The sequence below is a fragment of the Chaetura pelagica genome, unplaced genomic scaffold (genome assembly GCF_000747805.2).
Source record: "Chaetura pelagica isolate M959 unplaced genomic scaffold, ChaPel_1.0 scaffold190, whole genome shotgun sequence".
NCBI lineage: Eukaryota > Metazoa > Chordata > Aves > Apodiformes > Apodidae > Chaetura > Chaetura pelagica.
The window spans coordinates 229,839-255,601 of NW_009952149.1; positions in this window are offsets into that span (position 1 = coordinate 229,839).

Genomic DNA, 25,763 nt, shown 5'->3' on the forward strand with positions numbered 1-25,763 from the left:
GTGCCTTAATGTTGTGACTTTTTAAGGCTTGTGCATTATCATTGTTTGTTAACCTACAAATTGATCCTAACTGAATCTTTGCCCAGTCGGGTAAGAACCCACTCCTGACTCCTGGTATCTGCAGTTCCATCTGTCCTAATAATAACGGAGGGAGGTTGCTCAAGCACCAGACCTCTGTTTATCTACAGCTTCTTAATTGGTAATTCTTTCCCTAATCATGCATTAGGCTGCTCCAAATATCTGTCTTCAAGACAAAGTCTGAGCAGGCTTTTGGAGACAATTTGCTTCATGAAATGATCCCAAAAGTCTGTGCAGATGAAAGTCTTGTCAGTTTTCCACCAGCTTTCCTTTCGTGTATTCTACACAATCCTCCAATACCATCCTCATATGCTAACGACCCAGTTGCACATTACAGATCCTCATATCACACCTCAAAACTTCCAACACATGATCTTTTGAGTTTCCTAATATAAAATGTCATTCTAGGAAGCTAAACATAGTTTTCAAATTAGTTCAGAGACTTTAATCTGGTGGGGATGGAGGGAAATCACCAAACCCAAATCCCCAGACCCATAACATAAAGGTGACCTCTCAGGGCCTTAAGGGTTTAGCTGAAATACAAGGGCAAGTACCAGGCAGGGTGCATCTGGTAAATCTATACAAGGCTGGCTATGTCTAACAGTGGAAATGAGCTAATCCTTTGCACTCAATCTCAGAAACTGAGAGTCTTAGTTCCCACAAAACCCCATTACTTCACAATTTTTTACTCAGTAGTGTGAACAGAATCTCAAGTTGCTGTCCATTCACTAACAATTACTATCTTTTCCCTGCCATCTGTCTATTAATTTCTTATGAAAAATACCAAGAGTACAGAACTGCTCTGAGAAAGCAAATATGTAAATGTGGGGATCCATAAACCCAAATCATAATTTTAAAATCAGACATTTACACTATTTAGGGGTCTTTTACACTCTTTATCATATACTTCTTCAAATGCACTAGCAGATGACTGTAACAACTTCTAGTGCTATTGTGAAGGCAGACCTCTCTTTTATAAGCTGAACATTCCAGTCGTCTTCCCACTCATTACATCCTACATATTGTCAATCTGAGTTTCAAAAACCGTCAATCAGAAATGTAGTGGGTGATATGTGTTGTTTTTTCTACCATAGTAAGGTGAGCATTTACTTGATTTTCCTTTATTCTCTTGATTGCAAAGTACAGTACATGTCTTACATGCATACAAGCAAATGGGAAGTACATGAAAAACAGTATTTTGAAAACTAACAACTTGGGTACAGTAACCCTTACAGCTAATCAAAATCTTATTGTTAGTCAGACATCATCCTGATTATTTAATACAGTGGTTCTAGATATTACAATTTCCTCTTTAGACTTAACGTTATTGATTTAGTAAGAACAATGATGAAATACTAACAAAGGAGAGAAAGTACAAATCACAATAATTTGCTGAAGCACACTGTGACTTCTACAGTTGTATTGGTATCTGTGATCAAGCTGCCTAGAGAAGGAGAAAGGGAAGGAGAAACAGAAAGAGAAGAAGAAAACAGGAGAGTGTGGCACAGGAGTGGAACTAAAGACTGTATAAGATGGGTGGTTAATCTGACTCAGAATGGGAGGTTTTATGTTTTAATACTAATACAAGAATTGCTACTATTGTTATAGATGTACAGATGTCTTGTATAACACTCTACATTACAAGGAAAATTCTGCTCTAATTTAGTTCACCTATGGCATTTCTGGGATAGGATTTTTTTTACTGTTCAAGGAACCACATTGTTGAAAAATCCTTCAAACGACCTCAAGAGGTTTTCCTGCTGCTACTGGTTTCAGAATATGGCAGTTTCACTTATCCTTATAAAGCCTCTGATGGTGACAGACTTGCCAAGCAGGTTTGCCTCAAAGGCATTAAGAATAACCAGTTGCTGATCTATTATGGTGTTACAGAATTGGTTGGTTCTGAAATTATTTTAGTAGTAGGTACATACAGAACAAAAAAATCTTCAATGGAGAAGCGAATAAATTAAAACAAAATTGCACTTTCTATTCTGGCACTAAAACCCAGTATTTTCTTCTTGTCTTCCCTAGGAGCTGAACATTTTTCAGTGACAATCCATAGAACTATTCGCTGAGGTGCTTCAGCAACAAAGTACATTTCTAGTTCAGACCTGCATGACTTCATGGATTTTGTGGGATGATCAAGAAGTAAAGCACTGGTGGTTGTTACTACATCTTTAAAAAATATTCTACTTACACAGTTTGAAATAGCTAAAGCCTTCATGTCTGACAAATATTGCTTGTAATGAAAATATTTACATTTTCCTAACTACAGAGACTGTCAGATGTTGCTAAAATTACCAGTGTTGCACAATACTGAAGGCAACATGAATGACTGTCAGCCACTAAAAGAATCAGTTTTTATATTCCAAAAATGCATTATAAACCCTAGCTTCTCATATTTAAAAAAAAAAAAAAAAAAGAAAGAAAAAAAAAAAAAAGAAATTCTTTCTGTGCCTCAAGAAGTACTGACTTTGTTTAGCAGGGCAATTGTCAGAGACAGTTCAGTGACCTATAAGGGTATGTGGAACACCCCTTGTATCTCAAACAACTCAAGACAGAGTCCTGTGTTAGGCAAACATAAACAGTGTAGGTGGGATGGCAGGCTGTCCAATCTCCCCCTCATCCCCCCTGCCCCCTGTTCCTCTCCAGCTTGCCTCCCCTGGCAAATTCCCAGCTGCTGCTCTGTGCATGTGCCCATCACCAGGGCTCGCCTTGGAAGAAGCACACTCTCCCCCTTCCTCCACCCCAGTCCATTCCAGAACTCTCTGAAATGTCTGACTGGTGCAGTTGCGGGCCCCAGAACCTTCCAAAATGACAAACTGCAAGTGTAGAAGCTTAACTGTTGCCGTGCCGAGGGTGGTCTCTGGGAGACAGGACCTTATAAGAAGGGGTGAAAGCACTGCCCGCAGACCAGGGCCTGAGGCTGGAGGCTGGCAAAGCTGGACAACAGGCTGAAAAAGACCTCACTGGAATGAAGGCTGGTGATACATCTGTTCTATCTCCTCGTCTATCTTTCCACCTTTCATTCTTCTACTTTTCTCCTACAAGTTAAATGGCTACAAACTCCCAGCCCATTTCCTTAGTCAGCTACACTCACCAGTTACAGCTCTTAGTAAAGCATTTGTTGTGGTTTCTCTGAGCCATTTGCTGTGGCTTCGTTTTTCACCATGCACTGCTGCCCAGGCGGCCCTTGAGCACTTTTGGAATATAAAAAAGATTCAACTCCCTCGAAACCCACCCAGTGGGATGAGACAGAAATGTTACCACTTCTCTTCCAATCCTTGATACACAGGATACCACAAGAATAGACTAATTTTCTATTTGTCTGACTGCTGTTTTCTGCAAGGGCTTTTTGAACTATTATCTATTTTATGGCTAAAAGTTTAGTTTAATTCCCTATTCATCGGCATGACTGACAAGGGAGAGGTTGCTAAATAGCATGCCAAGCTCACGCTATTAAGGAGCAAAGGAAATTAAGTATGCAGAGTACAAATAGCATTCAGGTGGGATTTCACAGCCCTGTGTTTTTGACACTATATATTTTATTTTCTCAACATTCTCATCCATTTCTTATTTTTCAAGGTTTTATTATTTTATTTCTAGTGAATAGCAGATGTCTGTTCCCTGTAAAAGGAATGGTAGATGCAAAAATAGCTTGATTATATCTCTGTGGCACCATTCTCTTCATGTCATGTGCAGAAATGAGGGTAATTTTTAACAACGAAGTTTTTGGAATATAAGTAAACCAGTAGTTCATGACACCAGATACACAAAGTAGGTTGTATTTAAAGCATGCTAAAAAACTGTGAAGATGGACTACAGCTAATTTCTGAGCAATAGTTCAGAGGTTGGTACATTTTTCATGCATGCTCTGAAGAGCTTCCGACCTCAGCTTGCCTTGTCTTTCTTACTTTTGCAAAGTACTTAGAGGTTTTTTGAAAAGACTCTATAGAATACCTAGATTTTAGTTCAGTGAGATATCTATGCACTGGAGTAAGGGAGATTTAAGATGTCTCCCTAAGACTGTAATGAACACAAGAATATGCAAAATTAAGTATATGTTGTACATTTCCTAACTCCTTCCATTTCCAGAAAGGAAAGATGTAAGATGAATGGGATCATCTTCATCTGCATACAGGTGGTGAACCAAAGTAAGAGTAGGAAATGAGACTTGAATTTGTTGGTGCTTGGCAGTAGCAATCATGGCAATCCTACTGCTAAGTTTGCACAGAATTGAGTAAGACTTCCTAGAATCACACACCTCCCTTCGGAATGCTCAAATAGGAGCAATTGCTGTTTACTGAATTGTGTCTAAAAATGGCAGTTTCTCTGTTAAATGCTTGTAGAATAAACAGAAATGTAAATACTACAGAGTAGTGTTGATCCACAAAAGTGAATTTTAAACTGCTGCATGTTAAATTTTGACTCCATAAAAAGAGAACGTGGAAAGAGAAAACTTAAATAGTAACACTCTTGGAGGAGGGGTAGTTCTTCACTAAATCTGTCCACATCCAGTTGCTATATAGTGTGATTATTCGTAACTCAATTGGATTGCTTCCTGATTGTGTTTCCTTTAAAACATTATTATACAGCTATTGAGTAAATTAACTGACAGATAGAAGGGGTTTTTTTGCATTGTAAAAAATCACTGGAAAAAATGTATTGGGATGCTGACTAAATCATGCAGGTGGCAAGGTGAATTCAGCAATTCTTTAAAATTTCATATTTATAGAATAGTCTGTGAGTATCAGCAATTTTAAATCCTTACCAAATAATTCAGCGGGGAGTAGACTGTGAAAAGCAGATCTTATTAATATAGATTATACGCTTTTCAGCATCCATTTTTCACTCTGACAAAAGTACCTAGTAAAAGAAGGTTCTCCTAAGTTCTAAAATAGCATGTGGGAAAGAAATGGGCAAAGTGATGAAAAACATACTTGCCAGATGGCTGTGTTTTCACGTTCCAATGTAAGGGTGTCATAATTCCATTCTGGACTGCACTTCTTTACATAAAAGACACCAAAAATAGAATGTATCAGAAAACCATGTTTTACTGTGAGTATCAATTTTAGGAATCCAAGGGCATAAACAGAAATGGCTGGCTACATCACAATTATTTAAAATATTTAACATCTCTGTACATTAAAAAATCAGCACAGGTTGCAAAAAAAGCTGTCTGAAGCTATCTAAAAAGTAAACAGTACATTTTTGCATTTGATCTCCTATTCCTTTTTCTAGGTGTTAGGTGTCCTGTTCATTCAGAGCAGACTTACCTTTTGAGAGTGCCTTGTGAGCTGAACAGAATTTACCTTTTCTGAACACTGGTTAATTGTCTGGCTTTGGACAGCAGTTTGCACAGAAACCAGAAAAGGATTTAACTCACCCAGAGATACTCAAACATTCCTTTCAGATCTATCCTTCCTGTTGAAGTTCTGCTGCAATTCAACCATGTATCTAAGAGTTCCGTGTCCTGAGCAAGACAAAGCACTTTGGGTATGATCTGAGTTTGAACATTTCATACCAGAGATACACTGAACTAAAAAACAAATATTAAGAGGGTTGGGAAATTTAGAGGTTGGGCTCCTTCCTGCCTGTCCTTCTGGCCAAAATCCTCCTCCCTCTTATACAGTATACCAGATACTGAGGATCACTTCAAAATTAGTCCAAACCGTGAGTTTCTTCATTATGAACTGCGGTGTTGTTTTGAATGTAGAGATTTAATTCCTGCTTAAAAGTCCACTTAGATTGTCCAGTATGAATCTCACTGCCAATACTTTATTCAAGTAACTGAGAAGTTATATTCTACTACTAGGCAATGTTCTTCCAATGATGTTTTAAGGAGAGAGTTTGAAATCACAGGCTTTTCCAAAACAAGAGAATACTTCAAGTTTGTTACAGGTACACGTTTTCTTGTGGTTAAAGAAATCTAAAAAGAAAGAAGGCTTACAGTGGCATGTTCTCAAAAGTTATCTTTTTTTTTGGTCTCATCTCTAAAATGTGAACCAGGAAATACTTTTATTTAAAATACAATTGTGAATTAGACAATACAAGACAAAAACTGATGAAATCTACTACTCTTACCAAAGATATTTTTACTGAAATAAAATTTCTTATGGGTATTTTGATAAGGGGAATTAAAGACAAATACAATTTGCTAAGAACTGGATGAAACTAGAGAGAAGTTGGATGTTTTGGGAAAAACAAAATGTGAAAAAATGAAAAGCACTTTAAAAATAAAGTAGAAACAATCAGGAACAACTTTGAAATTTATTTTATCACAGGACACATAAAGAATGGTCTTGGAAAGTAAGGCCTTCTTCTGGAATAATAATTTATAATAGAAGGCAATTGTAATTTAATTTTTCTGTGTTGTATCAGATATGCACTGAAAATCGAAAGGTTGAGTGTTTTTAACATAAACTGAGTAAATGTGTGAGAAGTTAAAGACAATTGACACCAAAACGTCTCCAAAAACAAGGAAGTATACATAAAAGGAAAGGAACTAGTTATGGTGTGCATGTCTTTGTGCAGAAGTCTTTTGCACAATTAACATATGACAGAGGTGTTTGTGGGTGTATCTCCTCAGGACATTGGTGCTATAAAGAAACAGCTGACAGGATACACGTGAGCTAAGTCACCTGTGTGTGCTGTCAGACAACTTAGCACTCCATTTCACTTCACTCTGCAGTTCATTGACTGTTCACACTGCTCGTATGTCAGTTTGCTTCTGAGCTCTCTTTTGAACTGTCACATAGAGTTTTCTTTCAGGGAAAATTCAGGTGTGGATAATTTAGTCCAAAGTAAACCTATGGGCATCTGCACTACAGTCACAGACAGATACACATACGTATAAGCTGAGTCTTCCACAGCAAATCAAAACCTTGACTGGCCACACATTCTTACGTCATACTTTCAGCCATGCAACACACGTTTTTTTGGTATAATTTTATAAAAATATCACCTGTGGGCTATACAGGACCTTGGCCTTCCTCACAATGTGGGTGACCACAACAACATAGCTTGCCTGCTATGCTAGAAACAGTACAGCTGTATTAGAGACATGATCAGACTAAAATACTAAGGCTTTTACTAGCTGTTCCATTACACTGAATACACACATATTTAGAATATCCACTGTTATGCCTGAATAAATACAGCAAGGTTCATGAGAAGACAAGGCTTGTTGGGTTCTGGCCTGCTGTGTGCTGCATACACACACCAATAGTTTCTCAAAACTGGGAAGTAAATGAAAAAGTTTAGGAGTTCAGTATTGAACAGGAATATGCTCCTGGGGTTGCAGATGCACTTGTTGGTGGATTGTTAAAAAATGGTTCAATTCAGAACACAAAAGCTTCAAACTGCCAGTGTCATACATTTAATATTGCATAACATTTTACTGAAACATATATCAAAGTTATTTACAAAGTAGGAAACTATCTACCAAATACGAGCACATGAGAAAACCCTAATGACTCCGTGATGAGTTTTTCATTCTACAACTTCTTTACCTATTCATAATTTGGGGAGCTGCAGGACACAGGAACAGTTTCAACACACAGTTCACTCATGGAGTAAATGTCTTCAAAATTCAGGGAGTATGTTAATATTCAGGATCCTTTGGAAATAAATGTTTCTCATAATATATAAAAGACAGCATGGTACAACTAAATGAAGATTCTGCAACCATTTCTATGTGTATGACCACTATGTTTTTGATTATATCTTTTATTACTGGTTTATATTTACATATAGCTAACACATAGCAATCTTGTTATCAGTCTCTCAAGTAGATATAGGTGAACTAAAACCTCATTTTTACAATACTGGTTGTATTTTTCATAAGAATCATAGAATCCTAGAATCTTAGGGGCTGGAAGGGACCTCGAAAGATCATCTAGTCCAACCCCCCTGCCAGAGCAGGGTCACCTAGAGCACATCACACAGGAACGCATCCAGGTGGGTTTTGAATGTCTCCAGTGAAGGAGACTCCACAACCTCCCTGGGCAGTCTGTTCCAGTGCTCTGTCACTCTCACAGTAAAAAAATTTTTTCGGATATTCACCTAGAACCTCCTATGCTCCGATTTACACCCATTACCCTTTGTCCTATCACTGGTCATCACTGAGAAAAGCCTAACTCAGTCCCCCTGACACTCACTCCTTACATATTTGTAAACATGGATGAGGTCACCCCTCAGTCTCCTTTTCTCCAAGCTAAGAGACCCAGCTCCCTCAGCCTTTCCTCATAAGGGAAGGGATTAAGGGATGTTCCACTCCCTTAATCATCTTTGTAGCTCTGCGCTGGACTCTTTCAAGTAGTTCCCTGTCCTTCTTGAACTGAGGGGCCCAGAACTGGACACAATACTCCAGATGTGGCCTCACCAATGCAGAATAGAGGGGGAGGAGGACCTCTCTTGACCTACTAACCACACCCTTTCTAATGCATCCCAGGATGCCATTGGCCTTCTTGGCCACAAGGGCACATTGCTGGCTCATGGTCATCCTCCTGTCTACCAGGACCCCCAGGTCTCTTTCACCTACACTACTCTCCAGCAGGTCAGCCCCCAACCTGTACTGGGACATGGTGCTGTTCTTCTCCAAATGCAAAACTCTACACTTGCCCTTGTTGAATTTCATCATGTTTCTCCCCGCCCAACTCTCCAGCCTATCTAAGTCTCTCTGAATGGCAAGCACAGCCTTCTGGTGTGTCAGCCACTCCTCCCAGTTTATTGTCATCAGCAAACTTGCTAAGGGTACATTCTATACTCTCATCCAGGTCGTTGATGAAGATGTTGAACAACACTGGTCCCAGTACTGACCCCTGTGGGACTCCACTAGTCACACACCTCCAACCAGATTCTGCCCCATTGACTACAACTCTCTGGCTCCTTCCTTTCAACCAGTTCCTGATCCATCTCACTACCTGATCACCAAACCCATACTTTATCAGCTTATCTACAAGGATGTTGTGGGAGACGGTGTCAAATGCTTTACTAATAAGAATAAGGTACTATCAGGGGCTGCATCACAATTTATGCCTATTGCCAAATAATTATTGTTATTTTCATATTTTCCAAAATTGTTCATAGGAAAATGACACAACCTGAAACTAGTTAGATAACTGAAGTGCAAAAATTTGTTTGAAAGGATTTTAACATGTACCACATTGTCTATTTTCCCCAGTTGCAAGGCAACTGTACAATACTTAGATAGCAAAAACAGATCAGGTGAAGAGTACAAATCAATACATAATTCTGCTTATGGGACTGAAACATATTCTAGCATGGCAAGTTTGTCTGTTTCCTTAGATGAGAAAAAAAAATAAAATCAAACACAACCACAACTCGACTCAGAAATAAGGATGAGAAAGCAATAAGCAAAAACTCTTAAAAAATTGAGGGTTAAACCTTTATGGCTTTGACTCTATGCTGGCTTCCCCCCAACATTTCAGTAGACCAGAGTGTGGATGCAAAACGTTCTAGGACATACACTTTCCTTTGCCAAGTACGCCAGGGCTCAGTAACACACTTGCACAGCCAACACATTGTCAGTGTTTAAAGGCTAACCTAAAAAAATCCACTCACTAAATTGAAGGGAAATCAGTGTTCACGTCCTGAATAAGATTTGAGTCAAACCTACCTCAATTTAAATCATTGGCTCAGAGAATTCAAACGTTTCTATTATGTTTAGAACAGTAAGCCACTCCAGCAGGGCCTGAAGGAGCCACTTCTTTTTGCTTTCTTCCTTTCTTTCAAAATCAGTTTCTCTCACCATAGGAAACATTCTAGCAAATAGTGAAGTGCAAAGAATTATTAAGATAAGTTAGTGAAAGAGGTGGGAATAGAAATCAGGAACTCTAGACCTAATTCATGTGCCTTGGGACTGAAAGAGAATTATATAATATGAGGTTTCCTATACCAGACACCCACTATTATACATTACACATGAAAATGTCTTCCAAAAATTTTTATGGTAATGCTTTTTCCTTCATTGGCAATGCCAAGATGTCAGCATTTTCTAAAAAACGGAATAAGAAACTACTGTATATTCCATGCATCTTAATGTTTTAATCTGTATAAAGAATTCACTAAGTTTATTATACCATCTACTTGATTTGAAGGGGGAGGAATTAATGAAATGCCAAAATCAAGTGAGGCATGTCTCAAAAACTTACTACATTATTTGTTCTGTCACTGTAATGATGATATTTGAAAAAGTCTTTATTGAGATCAGAGAACTGATTCTTCATCACAGCAATCTATCTGTGGGAAAAGCAAATTGTTTGTATAATCTATACTTAATATACTGTTTCACTACTAGAAGAATAATGTACAGCAATAAAAGAATAATTTAAAACCAGAAGATGGTGATAGGAAAGCAATTAGAAAAGCAGCAGCTGCTTCTGGTCATTCAGACTCAGCATAACATTCAGGAGACTTTTGCACTGCACTGAAAAGCTTAAGGCACATAATGTATATAGAAGACTTAGGCAACAATCGTTTGGATATTTTTCTTTTGTTATTATTAGCATCATTTGCAAGGCCTTTGGTATGTAGATAGGTAGGTAGGGCGTTTTCTACTGCCATCTGTTGATGAATTAGGAAAGGAATTGAAGTCATCAGAACAAGCTTGTTCCCACCATCCTTTGGTGAGCAAAAGGGAGATGAAGCTTGGAAAAAAGGCAGTTTGCATCAGCTTTTCTGTGGAAGCTCTTCAGGACTCACAAGAAATGCATGCAAACTCCCAACAGCATGGAAAGAAAGAAAAGGTTCTGTTTCGTGGTTAGGGCTCTGCTCAAAGATCGTCAGTTGATCTCATCCTGCTGCCAAAGGTTTTGCAAGAAAATTACACAGATCTAATTTCAGGAAGGCATCTTTGCAGCAAAAGACCAATTTGTTAAAGTGGCAGCAGGCAGCAGCAGAAAACCTAATACTGGTTAACTTCTACTCTGGTATGTCCTGAAGATTTCAGAAGCTTACCCAGAAGTACAATGGACAAAACATGGTTTTAAATATGCATAGTGTCTCATAGTTACTGTATTGCAAAAAGACAGAGACATATGTACTCAGACTCAGTACTTGAAGGACAGTGATTCTAGCTCAATAAGAACTTTGTTGTTTGGTAGATAGTTTTTGCAAACACCGATAAAATGTGCCTAAATCTCTACTCATTACCAATTCGGGACAGAAATATTATAAGATTATTACTGTGATTATATGTTTTATTATTTTTATAGAAATACACTCCTAATACATAATCTTTGCAGAGAATTACAAAAATACCTTATTAAAATCTGATTTATAAGAAAGCACAATTTTTAATTTTTTTCTGCTTGCTTTTAGCATCAACTCAGTTTCAGTAACACTCTCCAGTACTCACACAGAATCACAAAATCTTGGGGGTTGGAAGGAACCTTGAAAGATCATCTAGTCCAAGCCCCCTGGCAGACCAGGATCACCTAGAGTACATCACACAGGGTTTTGAATTCACTGTAATGTAACATTGATCAGTACTTCTACATTGCTGGAAAAAATGTAATTAATTGTCCATTTCTTTTCTAGAAAAAAAAAAAAAAAAAAAAAAGTAGAAGTTTCACATAGAACTTTTAAAAATTTTAAAGTTAACTGAGACTAGTAAAAATTTTCCCCAAGTATCAGTTTAATAGCTTCAAGTTTGTAAAACAAAAGTTTCTATCCAGCTTCAATTGCTCATTAATATAATGAAGTAAATGGTTTCTGACCTGCTCTCTCCTTCTCTGCTGATGTGACACATATCTCCAGCCTTACTGGCTGGGAACTGGTGATTTTCAAAACACATGGAGTGGTAAGTGTTCCTATAAACAACCAGATAATTTGTTCCTGGGACATTTTTTTGTCCCTACTTATCAAAGCTTTGGGCAGCTTATAGAAAACAAGTTTCACTCGCTGAAAAAAATAAATACATCTCAAAATTTAAGTTACCCTGCTGAGAACCAAGTATTTCAAATCAAACACAAAGAACTGGCAATCTTGAATCTGAATGTAACTCATTCCCTACTGCAACCAGAAAACCCAATCCCCTTGTACACTACTTATATCATGTGAAGATTTGCTCAATAAGGCAGCATCAGGAGACTGTCCTCTGAGAGTATCTCACATATCCAGGGTAACACAGTCCACTGACACCAAACTACAGCTAGCACTAGGAAACTAGCAAAGTGATGACAAAGGGATATTTTCTTATCTAATATATTTTCTTGTGATCAGAGAAACAAAACACTGGCACCAAGCTTTTCTGAACTGCTGTGTTCTTTTCTTCCTCATTTCCCATTTTTTTCACACTGCTGTACTTGATCATCTTCTTTCTTGCAGTTTACTACTGCTAGCAGTGCCAGCCTGGACACAGTTGATACATTCATTGGATTATACTCTGTTCTGTGCTTCAGCTTTAATGATGATATATTTCTCTAGTGAGAGCCGCCTCACTCATTGGGAAACACTGAACTAAAGGACTAAAGTGCAATTGGTAGTTTGCTAATTGTTTATATAAACCAGTGGCTGGTATATGCTTCTGGAGCTTTCCCCACATATATTGTTGGGTTCTTTTATACAATGCTGATACATTTTTCTTTGGTTTACATCTCAGTTCAATACTTGCGTTTGAGACAACATTGCATATTAAGAGACCCAGGAAAGGTATTTCATTTTTCTAGTCCATTTAAATGGGGGTTTAAGGTAGAGGTCCTTGCAAAGGCCAAGCAGAGCTTCAAGAAATTTGCTTCAGATAACTTGGAAGAGTACATATAAGAGCTTTTGATTTTGAAATTAAAATAGAATAACCAAATTTTACTATAGAATTTTATATTTCTTTCAGCTTTTTTCTTCATTAAGATTTTTCAAGATTTTCTGATGTTGGGTCTTTCTAAAGTAGCAATTACATTTTCCCAGAATGTCTAATTCTTTACATGTCAAAGAACTACAGCAGTGAACACCCCAATTTGATCACGTATTTGATGCTTCCTTCTATTGTATGTGAAAGGCACAGTTTTACAAGCTTTTCCTTATTTCCTCTCCCACTACCTCCACAACACAGTAACCTTCACAGTGAATGAGAATAGCTGGATACAGCTTCCTGCATAGCTTTTCAATTGCTGGCAATTTAGTTGGCCAGATGGGGCTTCTGTGGAGAAATGTGAAGGCTAAGTGTGCCCCTGCAGTTTTTTGCTCCTGCTGACTCAGCAAGTGAAGGACACAATCAAGTAGTAAGACACACTTCTTTTCTTAGTTTCTTTATATCCCCTTGTATTTTACTACCTTCCATTCATCCAGGACAGTGCCTGCACTACTATTTCAGGTGACTGCAGCAGCTTGAAATTAAGTGAAGTTTACTAGTCTTGCTCTTAAGTTCCAATAGGGAAAAAGTGAAGTCATAGACACTAAAGTGAAGCATGAATCTTTAGCAGACACACCAAGTAGAAGCGGTGTGTGTGTAGATAATATGAAATGGTAGCACAGAGCTCTTCATCCAGGAATGGGGGATAGTGCAGCGTCTGTATATTGTCTCTGAGCAGCAGAGTGAGGCATCAGTTGGTTTCTGCTCTTACTGATACTAGGAAAGCATTAAGACCAGGACTAGCAGCTGAGATATATTTTTTTCCGGAGAAGCCTTAAAAAAGACTTAAGTGAGGGCAGATATTGAGGGAAATTAGATTTAAGCCCCATTATAAATGGAAATGTCTTCAAATAGAGTAATTTTGAAAATGTGCTGAGGCACCAGTCCGTTTAAAAGTCATGGGAACATATTCATTAACCACATTAAAGTGAAAGAAAGTTCCATAAGACATGCTTAACGTTTACAGCTGATTGACTTCAGAATGCCTTAAATTGGCACGTAGATATTTTTCTAAAGAATAGACATCTCTCTGAAACAAAACACTGAGGAAAGCCACAGTCAAACAAAATGCCTTATCAAGAGTGGGCTATGAGCAAGTAGGATACTTATCTCTGACATCTTGCTCTAAAACAGAAATTTACCTTTCTAAAAAAAAAAAAAAAAAGAAAAAAAAGGGTATTCTTTTTCTTTTTAAATATCTCTTAAGACCTATGAAGCAAGAACAAGATGAAAATATTTTTGTCTCTCTGCAGTTTGCAGTGAGGTTTAATGAAGAAATACTAACACAAATCTAGTGCTATAAAGATAAGGCAAGAGATGAATATTTAAAAGCTTTATTTTTCCTTTCTAAAGAACAAAATATTATTTTTTAAATGGTATTTAATAACTGATTAATCCTCAGTGTAGTCCAAAGGTTAGGTTTTTTTGAATCAGCAAGTCAGATATGACAGTGGCCTTGAATGGTGATTTTGATGAGAGTGCTTGTGTGGTGAGAAAGCGCTATTACATAGACTGTTCTCAGTCTCACACCTTAAATATTCAGCATGACTGAGGATCAGTAGTGATGTTTCCATTCTTCTAAAGGCAGCTAGTTGACATCTAATCCTTCTTGATGATTAAAAAGCAAGATATTGTCTAATAATCTACTACTTCTGCTTTTAAAGTACATATAAGAGAAACAAACAGCCTAAATTACTAGTTCCAAGTATTTCTACTGATTAATTCAACCTGATAAAATTGACCATATTCTCTACATCCCTAATAAAATTATTTTTATGTCCTATGGAAAAGTCGAATAGTTTACAGAATTTTACATCTGTCAGTAGCTGCTTGTGAAATATCTATCTGCTATTGTCAGATAACATGAATATATTTACAAATACATACGTTAAAACATATATAGATCATATAGATAACTGTTGGGTAAGACCTGAAATTGGGCCCAGGTAAACCAGTTTATCTCAAATTATTTTCTTCCATTTGCCTCAACAGGAAAATATGCTTAAATTTACTGATCTGTGTCCTCATGGTCCTTTCTTCCAACCTGAGTTACAGCATAGTGGACTTGCCCTAAGTTGGAAGAAGGCTGGAAGTGTAAATGAGTCTTGCTGGAGGAAAAGGAGGGACAGAAAACGTAATTCTGTAGTCTAACAGTTACAATACTTAACTGAATATGGGGTGGCTGTATGTTAAAGAAATAAGTTTTCTGAACTCTTTATGTGTTTTACGTTATGTATTTCTTTGAGGAGATACTGAGATACCCCTGGATGAGGGAAACTGACTCAGATCTTCTATTTCAAAGACTGATATTCCAATCTAACTCAACCTAATCTAACCCAGGTAAAATTACTGAAGGCAATTTAACTGATCACCCAAACTTCTCTTTACAGAACAATATTTAGTTTTCATTACATCTATGTTGCCCCTCTAGACCTGACCCTTTCTGATTCCTTTCATGGAATCCATTTCACGTCTGAATCTTCTAGCTTTGAAGTCTTTCCACTAAATTACATTCCCTCTGTGAAGTCTATAAAGCCTTAATCATGTCTTGTAACAAATGTTATTACATTTATATACCAAAAGATGCCCAGAGAGAAGTCTAGAACATTTGGGAACATCTGTCATCATGCATCTCCCACTTATGCTTATTCAAGAGTCCTCCCCCCACCTCAGTTAGTATACCTAAATGCATATCCTTTCATGGAGACAGGGAACTTTGCTGTTGTCTGCAACAGAAATTACTGTATGCCACACAATTACGTTTAAATCACATTATTAGAGTTTAAAGAATTAAAAGCTTATTTTGTAGTTAGAAAATTATAAAAATGAAGTTATCTATGGAATCGTAGTTCCCCTCGTACAGTCTGACATAGTCTTTTATTACAGTAATATTTTCCCTCTCAAGACCCCTACTTCCTTCATTGTACAGAAATTACCTTCTCTGAAGTGAAATCAGGAAGAAAACTGTTTCATAGTGTAAAAGCACTGTACTTTGAAGCTGGAAGCTGACACTTACTTCATATAAATCCTCCATGATATTAAGTCAGAGAACAAAATACCTTGAGTGTGACTTCATCAATTTCTGAGTTCTTACCTGAAATCTTGAGACTGATGTGCAAAACAGTGAGCACCTGCAGACATACCTCATAACAGTGAAAGTTTTGAGTTGCAAATTTAAAAGCTATGTAATTCTAAGTACTCCCCAAAATACAGACCTAAAAGGCTCAAATTAGATATGCTAAATCTGTGGATATGTTTGACCTGCATCTTAATATTACCTTCCTATTTGTATTACTGGAATAATTATAGCCCCCAGTATAATACAGTTGTTCACAAGTTAATTACTTTTTAAAAATATTTTAGACACTACAGTGACATGTGTCTTCAGAAAAATTCATTTGATAATTCTTTGTCCAGAATTTAACAACATGCAGTAAATAGGTCTTGAGACAAACATTGAACATGAAAAAATAGAAATATTAAACAATTTCTTATAAGGTGCAACCTTACACATTTGTTCTGTATAATTAAATAAAAATACTTCTAATGTATTAAAATGTATTTGTGTCTTTTTGTTTGTTAATTTGTGTTTAATTAAACTACTTATTTAGTTATTTGATTCCAAATTGAAATACAGAGAAGAAAGAGTACATGAACATGCAATTAGATAGCAATCAAACATTGCAATGGATGGTGCAGTGGTATCTGAATTAAGGTTTGCTGACAGAAAATATTACTCACCCACATGTTGGGCTACCCCCAATGTGAATGAAATCTTTTGAGAATTTATTTTCTAAAAATGTAAAGTCATTACCAATCTGATGTAAAATGCAGTTTCTTAGTGAATTATGACTTGAACAAACTTGGGTGAATGGATTTTAATATTCAGACACAATACTTGTAAAAGCTAGCCTCTTGAAACCTGAAGTTCACAGTGAAATATATGAAAGTGCTGAATTATTTAAATAAGAGTGTCTATGAACTTAATCATGGGTAAAATAATCTAGTCTCATTATCATATTCACATAATTGAATCAGACTGAGTTTTTTCAAAACTTTAACTAGAGCTTCAGACCTGGAAAGAAGTAGTATGTGCTTAAAACTCAGTAAAGTATAAAACAAATAAGAAAAAGAATACATATATTATTTGAAGTGTCATGAAATCATAATAGTTAATGTTATCATTTTTACTTACAACTTTCAGAGTAGTAATACTACCAAGTCAAGAACTTCCAAGAATGACACATTGGATGACAACTAGAAAACTTCTTCTCATTACTTTGTGATGAGAATTTTTGGAACTGCAGTAAATTAAAGATCTCCTCTTTAAACCACACTTCAAGTCATGTAGTCTCCCTTGAGGAAAAAAAAAATAAAATAACAGTTTCGTACAAAAATTCCAGCATGGTTTAAATTAAAACAGAAGTTATATATAAAAGATAAACAGTTTAGTTTAAAATTAGATTCACTAGCTGTGCTGATGCACAGTTATAAAATGGAAACTGGAACTCTCTCACCTTTCTGAAATCTGCTTTTTCTTATTTCTCCCTTATAAAATGTTAATTGTATTTGTTTGTAAAATAAAATTTTAAAAAAACCAAACAACCAAAATCTTCTCTATCTTCTGTCCCCCCATTATTCTATTTCTAAACCTCTCTTTACCTCTTTAAACTTCCCTGAGGTTCTTGATAGAATCTTCATCAAAGGATGTATTCTAATATCCAGATTTCACTTGTTCATCAAGGACTTAATATACACTTCATGTATATTCAGCCTGGCAACTGGTAACAAACCAGTTACAAAACCAGTACCAGTAGCAAAACCTTTTTTAGTTTGGATTGATCTTTGACAACCTGGATACCTCTGTTCTTGTAAAATGTCAAACCTGTGTGTGTTTTTGGTTTCTTTTCACATGCTTCTCCTTCTATCTATGCATTATTCAGCTCTTTGAAGGTGCTAAATTCCCTTTGGTCAGATATAGGCTCTTTTGTCCTGGAATGATCTACCTATCTTATCACTCCCATTCTCCTTCTTTTGATACGAAGCATTCAGACATGCCAAATCATTAATTTGTAGATGAATTATGTAGACAAGCTGTAGGCAATACATAGACAAGACAGACACACAGACATGCAGTATCAAACTTGGTAGACTTTAATGAAATGTCAAATGTAAACCTTCAGATCTTAATCAGAGAATTGCTAAGAAAGCAATGATTTCACTTTTGCAGAACATGCTATAAATAAGCAAAAAAAATAAGTACATTTATTATTATTTACCTAGATACCCAGATAAATTACACATTGTTTCATCATTCAACAAGGATAATGGAGTTGAAATGAAGAAAATTATTAAGGAAAGTAAAGATGTAGCAGAATTACAACACCTAAAGTGAATTCAAAGACTACTGTGGGAAACTGTTCTTTTCTTCTACAAAATAGTCAAATCAAAAGGTCTGTATAACCTGCACTCCAGAATCCTGAAGGAACTAAGACATCTGAAGGGTCTAGAATAAGGATTTTTTTTCTAAGTATATCACAATGAGCATTTATGGAAAATAACAAATGGCCTGCCTACATTTGAGAAGGAAGCTGAAAGGAGGAAATAAATGTATCTCTCAATATGATTTTTAGATGGTTTTAGAGTGCAAAACTTCAGAATAAATCTTGAAGCAAAGGATGAGTAACAGCACAGAAGTACAAAGCAAACTTTCTATCTAAAGGTTTCAAAGGGTAGATTATGCTATTCACCTGAGATCTTTCTTTTATAATTTATCTTGTAAGTAAGGCAAGCAGGAAAGATCTCACCTATTTGGATTTCAAAACAATTTTTTACAGTATCTGATAGGAAAAGTATTTGTTAAGATTGCGAAGGTAAAATAATTGACTAATCAGGAGAGGGCAACAATACTGTTAGGTGTTTGCATCATTACATGGCAGCTAATAAAGGGTTCTTGACAGGCAGTCTTCCCATAGACCTTTTTGATTCTGAAAGACTAGATCACAAAAACTTGGAACATGCTACTGAAATTAGCTGGCAAAACAAGTCTGAGAATCGTCAAAATCATAAAAACATACAGGAAGAATCAGATTACCTTGATGATTTCTATAATAGAAATGGGATTAAACTTAATGGTACAGAGAGCAATGTAACAAGATTTTCTGCTGTAAACTGCAGGTTCATCAGCTAGAAATTACAGAGTAAAAGAAAGACCTAGCCAAAATACAGGAAGGACTGTCATAGTCCATAGAAGGGCCATCAGCCACCCAAATGTGATGTAGCTATGAAAAATGCTAATATGGAGTATTAGACAAGGTATTTTCTGGGAAAGAAAGGAAAGTTTAATGCTATTACATCATGTAGAATACATCTTCATTATGGAAATAATAAACAATTCCTGTTTTCCATATTAAAGAAAGATTAATTGAAAGATTCACTAAAACTGGAGTGCAAGTGGAAGGAAATCTGTAAGCATGGTATCAGGAATCTAGAACTTGATTCATGCAAGGAAATTGAAAGATCTTGCATTGTTTTCCAAACAAAACTAAGATGAAAGAAATTCTCTCTGTAAACACATGAATGGGTTAAAAGAGCATGCAGATATGTTGAACTTCAATATCAATATGAAAATTATATATATATTTTTAAAATAATATTTTTATATGACATAGGTGCTTGCACTAGTGGAGTATAGAACTCAATACCCAAGGATCCACTGCTAGTTTATTCTGACTCATAAACAGAATCTCTGTGGTCAGGCAAAAAACCCATTTACACCATCAGGTGATTTAATGGCCTTTATTTTTATTAAAATGCACATCATTTCCTCCTTCACTCATCTATTTAAGATCTACATAAATGCTTTAAACATAATTCACTCACTAGGTGCCTAATGCAAAGCTTATTTAGTCAGAGTACTTCCATTGACTTCTGTATGCTTTGGATTAAGTTCTATATCCTTACCCATCAACCAGCTGTTGCAGACTTCGAGTTTTTTCACAATATTAGACTGCTATTCCCTTTTTCCCATGATCTTAAAAGGCTAAGAAAGAGGTACACTTTGGTTTGCCCTGTTTGTTGTTGAAGAGCAACTTTTTAATCATCTCACAGAATGAATGAACTGGAAGATATGTCAGGCTTCTATCAGAAGATGAAAAATGTGGAAACTTACCAGTACCTCTCTTCTTCTAGATAAATTGTAGGTCATAAAAACCCACTCTGTGTAGTACTTATTACTCTTACAAAAGGAAACTAAAAATGTAATTATGCGAAGCATGATCACCAAGAAACTTTGTGAAACAGTTGAAGTAGGCATAAAATATGTCTGCCTGTGCATGGCAAAAAATGCAAGAGAGGCAGCAGGAAAACAAATTACTTCAAAGACAGGCTATGGGATATTCCCCAAAGGAAGGGTGGCTACAACCCCTTCACTCTTTGTTTGGAGAATTAAAGTAGCAGTGCAAAACATTTCAGAAGCAAAGCTGATCAGTGTTGTATAAGCATATAGATCAGTGCCCAACAGTCTAAAATGTATTTGCGACTGGATGGACATGGCTTTATTTTTATTTTTTTCCTGTTGGTACTTACCATATCCTGTTCTAGGGCGATAAAAGCAGGGTCTTCCCCAGCCTCTTAATTCTCATTTTAGCTAAATGACAAAGCTCTTCACTAGGGCTGAGCAATACAGGCATGGATGTATCTGTTTCTGTTATAATCTGTTGAGGGACAGGTGAAAGGACTCCACTTCTTCACACTTGCTTTCTCTTGCTAACTATTAACAGTAGATGGTAACAGGTCAGTGGCCCTTAATTTTTTTCAATGAATAGTCATGTCTCTGTTAGGGTCAAACAAAGGATTAAGAAAAAAATTATATGCTTCTGTACTGTACAGCTAAATGAGTGTTAAAACAATATGCTCTCTAAGGGCATGTTTCACTTTTCTTAAGAAAGAAGTGGCATTAACATTATAATACACCTAGTAAAGCAGTTTTAATAATTGCAGAACGAGGCCAAAGAGACTATCCAATAAGCAGTCCACAGTTTGGTTCTATTCTAAGTTACTTCCCTTGCTACCACTTATTTCCTTGATTTATAATAACTCTGTATTTATGTGACCCCTTATTTCAGCCAGAGAACAATTACTGTCTTTGATGAAGTAGACAGAAACATTAATGCTTCTAAATAAGTGAGTATATATGTAGACTTAAAAATTACATTTTAGCTGTAGCCAATAACATATATTGGCATTAACTTACAGAGGGGAGTAGAGCACCACAGAATTCAGTTATCCATAAAAGCATTTGAATTTTAATATCAAAGGTTCTTCCTCTGAACTCTGCAGAGCTGCCATCTTGCTTGGATATTTTCCCTTCTACTGAACAGGCAGCTAACACAGAAAATGTATGAAGACATGCCAGATCTTCTGTGCTCTCCTGAATTAAATTTATATTGAATTAAAGCTGAGCAAGATGCACTAGGAATACAAGTCTAAATATTTTATGATTAGGTGATTCTCTTTTTTTTTTTTTTTTTTTAAAGAAAACTTTAACTCACAGCAAAGATAAAACAATCCAAAATGTGGAGCACAGAACTGAAAAACAGTTTTAGGCTGAGAGGCCTTCAAGAGTGTGTATAAACACAATGGTTTTAGCAAACCTGTGTACTTAGCTCTGTATGTAAGAGGTAGCTGACAGAAATAAGGGGGAGCAGGAGCTGAGAATAAAAATTTCAATATATCTATAATAGTTCAGTATCTTTTACTACTGTCCATCAAATTTAATGACAGGCTTTCCTTTGTATCTGTAGTTCTCTGGAACACAAATTTGTTTTAAACTCTCTTCATAATGAGCTTCTTTGATTTACCACCAGTCCATCAAATAAAGCAGAAATTACTGCCACTTACTCCAAGACAAGTATTGAGGTGAATCCAAAATACATTGAAAAAACTATAGAAGTGCAAAACTGTGGTCTGATGAACTTAATCTGGGAAGACTCATTTGTTAGTGGCTTGCTGGGTGACTGAGCAGGTCATTGCACATTTCCTTTTATCTCACAGGGATAATTTACAAAGCACTTTGAGACCTTAGGTGGACTCACTATTTATATCAACCTTGGAAACATTACATTAAAAAATCCTACATTATTTCCAAAAGTAACGGTGGCATTCTCTGCTAGTGAATACATATGCATATCAACTGTACCCATTTGATATTTTCAGTGTCAATGGAACACATTTTTCTTTCTTTGTCAGTGCTACCCGGTTCTCATACATTTCATTTAAATTAAATTCAGCTTTAATTACCTTCCCTGAATGTCTCATTGCATCTCTTTATGTAGAATATATACTAATGATCCATAATTTCCCTCTCTTTTCAATAGGAATTAATCCAAAGTAACTTTAAATGCTTTTTTTCCCCCTATAGTTCAATTTGCGTTTCGAGAAGCTGAACAATAGTTTAATTAAAAAATAAATTATAAAATAATGGGGCTGGTTTCAGCAGTCATTTATATCCTTGCAAATCCAGGAGAGACAGTAGTTGCATATGAAGCATAAATCTAACCAAAATCTCCCTTCCCTCATGAAAATTCATGTTTTTAAGACATTTCATTAATTTTTCCTTCTGATTTTAGCCATAATCTGTCATTTCTGCATAATTTGTATGGTTATATTTTTGTCAACATCTGGGAAAAAAAAACAAAAACAACACTGTAAAAGAAAGACCTTTCATAAAAGATTTTATAGAATAATGTAATTTTTTAAAAAAGAAAAAAGAGAAATCCTCAAATTTAACCATAGTGATTTGTAAGGAATGTATACACTGCAAAAATCCTAGTGAACAGAATCACAACTACTTTTGCTAAATGTTACTTTTCATCATTCTTTATAAATGTGAGAACTCAGAACTGCTGATGGAACCATGCTTGTGCAAGAACCTTTTATTTTGATCAGACCTCGAATATTACTTTAAGAATGAACAATTGTAATCATGGGAGATTTATCTTCTGTTATCCAACAAAGAATATTTTTGCTCTGTGAGCAACTTTTATGGTGCATTATCTAGTTCAAAATTCTCACAGTAAAACAGAGAGGATTTAAACAAAGCAACTGGGTCCGTGCTTAGCTAGCATTCAGCTAAATAACCACAGATGCAGTTATTATCTGCTTAACAGTAAATTTGTGGTTTCCTTATTTAAACTCGTAAGTTTTAATGTCCATCAGAAAGGCTGTTGCTTCAATGAATAATTTAATCACTTCTGCCCGTTACATGCTACTAAGCAGCAAGCATAGTTGCAAAGCTGTGAAAGACACCGGGCAAGAGTCAGTGCTGCCTGTAACTCAGTCGGCCTCCCAGTACATTTCGCTGGCACGAGCTAAGGAACTAAGGGAGCTGTAAAGCGGCCGGGGGGAGGTTGTGGCAGGGAAGGGAGGTTAAGAGATCACAACAGAATTGCACCGTATCAGCACGACGCTTTAGACAAATGAGAGGTCAAGGTCAAGGCGGGCTTACTGCCGCTATGGTGTCATTTCGCCTGTTTGTCCCTTGGTGGAGTTCTTGAGTTAGTTTCTCCCTTCCGTCAAATGGCTTTAACTGCTTTACATGTGGGTTTTGTCCTTGTTTTTCGCCTGCTTTCGAATTTGCTGCCTTAATTTATTGTATTCAACCTTTTCCTCGTATTATTACAAATAGTTTATTTTCAAGCTCATCTGGATTTTTTTTTTCCCTTCGGGAGCTTCTTCATGCGTGTGCACGCGCAAATATGTATTTGTTAATGTTCAAAGTGGTACAGATATTGAAATAATCTCTCTTTAGCCCGAGATGGATTCCCACTGCAGACCCCTTAAGCAATTTTCCAGTGAGAGCCATCGACATTCCTAAACTGCGAAAAACAAATTGTCGTGGGCTGAAAGCGCCAACTGCGGACGCGAGTTCGGACGCCGGCGGCAGAAACCGGGCTCCGCTGAGAAATGCGGATTAACTAACTAGCCATTAATTGCGACTGCATTTTTTAGCGATGGCCCCTGTCTTCCAATCAACGCCAACAAAGCCGGGCTGCAAAGCATCGCAAAGTGAGTTTCGGGGGGCGATGCAGAGGAGCTGGGGAAGCTCCTAGGCTGCTTTAGGATTTCCCCACGTACAGCAGACTGCGAATGTCAGCAAGACGGATTCCTTCCCACACGCAAGATGCCACCTCGGTGGCCTTATCAGATGTTCCCTTTAAGGACACAAGCTCTTATTTCCCCTCTGTATATCTCCACCATCTCGGTCTATTTTATTTATTACAGCCGATTACATTTGTGATCCCGCTTCCCGCTCCATCTCAGCAGGACAAATGCCGTGTCGTCTTTGAACGCGTGTGGGAGTCTGTGTGCATCTGGGAGAGGGGGCAGCCGGAGAGGAGGGGGGAGAGCCTGCGAGCGAAGCGGGGGGGATGTTACACTGCGCAACAGATTTGACCGGGAGGGCCAAAGCTCCCCCGGCTGAAGCAGCTGGGCTTGTTCCTACCGACACCCGGACAGCTGTGAGCGCACTGGCCACGAGACAGGCACTCCATGGTGCCGGGGTGGCTGCGAGAGGGGCGGGGGTGACTCCCGTTCTCCCCCCAGCACGAACAAGCAGGATGCGGGGTGGGGGGGAGGGGGTCGGGACACAGGCAGCACAGCCCCGATCCCCTCCCGGCAGCCAGAGCACGTGGACCAGGAGCAGCGCTGCCATCCACCATGCAGCGCACGTCGGGCCCATTTCCCACGCCGGCCGCCTGCCTGGGGGAGGACAGCAGGAGGAGGGGGAGGAAGGGGGGATGATAGGAAAGAGGGGGGCCGTTACCTCTGCTCCGAAAGAGGAACCAATCCACTGTGAAGGACGCGGCACTCCCGAGCAGGAAAGACATTGCACATTCAGAGAGAGACTGCATGTGAAGACACTGCAAAATAAAAAGAAAGGGAGGGGGGCCGGGCGGCGCAGACCGCATGTGAAAGGCATAGTGTGTGTAAGAGAGGCCAGCGAGGGTAGGAAGGGAAGGGGGGAGCGAGTGCACATGGCAAGAGAAAGGAATCACTCATTCGCTTGAAAGAGGCTCTCGCAAAGCAGACCGTAGTAGAAGTAGGCAAGGGAGACAACGGGGAAGTAGACGCAGACGACAGGCGAAGGTGTCCACGCCGTGCAACAGCCCAGAATCCGATTAAAGTTTATGGCGGGGAGGTTAACAGCGCTCTCATCCCGCCCCTCTCCTAGCGAATATATTAAGTTTCCTGGCTGCGTTTAAAATCACAAAGGGAAGGGAACAGCGGGAGCTTTGTCTTGCAATTGTACTGATAGTGCAGGGAGCCGGTGTAATGCAGTATGTTGGTATTGCTACGTACTGGTATGTCTGGATCTTAAGCTGCGGGCAAAATTTTCTCCTCCCGGAGCTCCAGAACAGCAAAATGGGAGGGGGGGGGGGCGTTGAGAAATTCAAGTTGCTTGGCAAATATAATAGGGATTTGGTATTAATCCTACTTAACCCTCTGCGAAGATGCTGAGCTCCCGAGCCCCCCTCCTCCGTTCGGGACTGCGGCGGTGAACACTGAGCCTGCGCAGAGCCGGGCTTTCTCGCTGATGCTGCAGATATAAACCCGAGTGTCTCTGGTATCGGCGGGGGAGGGTTTTCGCGTTCTGGCGAGGCTGGGAGAACGGCCGGGGTCGGAGCCGGCGGAGGAGGAGCAGCCCCGCAGTCCTCCGGAGAGGGCTGTAGTCACTCAACTCCCCAGTGCCGATTCCACACAGCGTGACTCTGCCCCTCCGTGCCTCTGGACTCCCCAAAGGAAGAGGTGGCAA